Raw genomic sequence first — 2,750 nt, 5'->3', positions numbered from 1 at the left:
ACCCCGGAAAAAAAAAAAAAAGTGTTCACATTCTTTAGGTCTGACCCGTGGTAAGGAGGCAGGATTAGAGAATATTTACTACTGACCATATGGAAGTTTGACTGATATAAATTCAGAGATTCAGACCAGCTGAATCAAAGTTAAAATGTACATGTAAAAACTGAGTTAGACAACGGGAGGGAGGACAGAGAGAGCTGGGCGAGTGGGGAGCCGCGTGCCGAGGCGGAGACGGAGACATTCAAACTAGCATGTGGCGTTTCCTACGTAGGGCAAGGCGGTCAGAACGGGAGGAGCTGCGGTCACAGTCCGGACACTGGAAAGGTTTGATTCCAGGGTGTTTTCGGAAATGTCTTGTTAGTTCATCAGACCGAGCAAACTTCCACCTGCATCCTTCCCATGTACATGTGTAAGGTTTTTCTCCTGTATGTGTTCTTCTGTGTGCTTTCAAGTGAGAGCTTTCAGTGTACACTTTGTTGCATCCGTCATAATCACATCTGTGTATCCTTCGCTTCCTTTGGGTAAAGGAGATTCCACAGGTAAAGGTCTCTTCCCCGGCTGTACTATGACTGAAGGGTGATTCTCTTGCAACAATGCTTGCGGGGGGGACACTGAGTTCATTAAAGGGGGTGACATTTCTTCAGGATAATAATCTGTCCTCTGTGGTTCGATCCCAGGTTCTATTTTAATTTTTTCCTGTAATATAGGCTTCTCATATGATTCAATTACAGGTACTTGCATGCTACTGTTCGAGTTTTCCATCTCCTCGGACAAGGACACCATGAGCGGCTGCTGGAGGTGACTGGTGTACATGAAGGGGACGGGCTGCACCCCGACGGGCTGTATGACCGGCAGGATCCCCGGGCTCCGAGTTCCGTGCCTGGACAGGGCGGCGGCCATCACCGGCGGCATGGACAGCGGCATGCTGAAGGGCTGCACTCCCGGGGCCGGGGTGAGTACTTTTCCACGGGCGGGCTGGACGATGGCATGCTCAACCCGGGCGAGGCTCTCCGGTGCGAGGACTGGAACTTCAGTGAGGAAGGAGAATTCCCAGCCGAGGGCGGTGAACTCCGCTTGTTGACGGTCAGGTCCACCGGCTCCATCTGCATCCCGTGCGACAGGACTTCCGGGGTCTGAAAGAGCTTGTCGGATAATGGTGTGGAGTAGATGACTCCACACTTGCTGGGCCTTATGCACTCCATGTAATTAGATGGTACGACGCCGAGACAGGGCCCATGGCCTCCTGCTTGACAGGAACTGGGTCAAACATGAGCATTCTTTTAGTTAAAGCTTTCTGGGGTGCTCTGGTGTTTGGCCTGGAAAACAAAACAAAGCGTCCATCTAAATCCCAAGGGCGGCTCCGCTCCGGCTCCCCTCTGGCTCCTGGCACCGACTCGGGCAGTCCCATGACACCGGCGCCGCTTGCTCCCTAATAGTTAGTTTTAGTTCAAGCTGCTGTGACAATAAAAGCCTGAGGAGGCAGGAGAACGAGGCTGCTTGGTGCCTCCTGCCAAGCGGTCCCTTCGCCTCTCTTTCATAGAAACGAGTGTCAGAGTCATCATTCATCCGTCGCTCGGGGTCTGCTGGTCAGCCCCGGCAGTGATCCTCTCCTGCTGCGTTAGGAGCCCCATCGGCTAGGCCCTTTCTGAGAGCAGGGCCCAGGAGCAGCCTGTCCTCTCTCCAGGCTGGCGGGAGGCGGGAGGCCTGCCCCAAGACGTAGGGGACATGACCCTGGCTCAGTCCTGGGTGCCGCCTGCTACATCACCGTGGGCAGATCTGTTAGATACTGGTTTTCTGGCCCATGAAATGAGATGACTGGAGGGAACTCCTAGGTGTCTGCCAGCCTCAGACAACATGTGTATAAAATGTCCTTTCTGCGGCTCCCCCATCCTCCCCGATCCCGTGCCAGAACCCGCAAACCAAGTCCTCGACTTGAGAGCAAGCCACAGCCAACAGTGGAACGCTGACCCCGGCTCCCACCCGCGGAAGCAGGCCCGCACCCACTCTGAGGGCCGGGGCCTCCGCTCCCCCCACCCTCGCTCCCCACTGCCCTGACCCCAGCGACACCTCAGCATGCGCTGGCTCCCTGGCTCTGCCTCCCTGCCCGGAGCTCGCCCAGCCACTCCCACCCGCCTCCACGCCCCGGGAGTCCCTCCCGCCCCACACTGTCAGGGCGCGGCCGGCCACCGAACCCGCCTGAAGAGGGCACAGCATCGGGCTCCAGATGTTCCCGAGGAAGAAGGCTGTGAAAGGCCAAGTTCTCCTTTGTGTCTGCTGCGCTTCCCGCCGCCTGGGACTGCGACCATTTCCTGGTAGATCTCAAACCATCTCACTTTATTTCAGGGCTTTTGCCTCGGGAGAGCTGGGACCGGCGGAAGTGCCCACGCAGAGCGGCGGGGCCCAGGGGCTCCGGCCGACACCCCCAAAGCGGAGCACAGACCGCGCCTGCCCCTCAAGCTCCTGTTGCTCAGCTGACAGCACGGGGAGAGCGGACTGTGACCCACACGCACCGTGTGGGGCCGGGCAAATTCCTGTAAACACGCAGGCCTGGTCGCAGGGGGCCTCGGTGGGAACGCCACTTCCCGCTCTTCTGCGTGCAGAGGCCTCTCCGGGTCCCATGGCCCCGGGTGGAGCGACCGATGCTGTGGCCTCTGGGTCCCCACAGCAGGGCGGCTGCTCTGCACCCGTGTGCACGAGGCCCTGGGTTTGCTGAAGCGTCACCCGCCCGCCCGCGGGCATGCAGAGAGTCTGAG

At 58.4% G+C, this 2,750-nt stretch overlaps 1 pseudogene; it reads right to left on the bottom strand.

Annotated features, from left to right (window-relative positions):
* Positions 1–51: 51 nt before the first annotated feature.
* Positions 52–1,287, bottom strand: LOC102752354 (annotated as a pseudogene).
* Positions 1,288–2,750: the final 1,463 nt, after the last annotated feature.

This window comes from Myotis davidii, unplaced genomic scaffold (assembly GCF_000327345.1).
Source record: "Myotis davidii unplaced genomic scaffold, ASM32734v1 scaffold2336, whole genome shotgun sequence".
Lineage (NCBI taxonomy): Eukaryota > Metazoa > Chordata > Mammalia > Chiroptera > Vespertilionidae > Myotis > Myotis davidii.
Note: the sequence above shows the minus strand (reverse complement) of the source record. Positions and strands in the feature narration are given on the sequence as shown.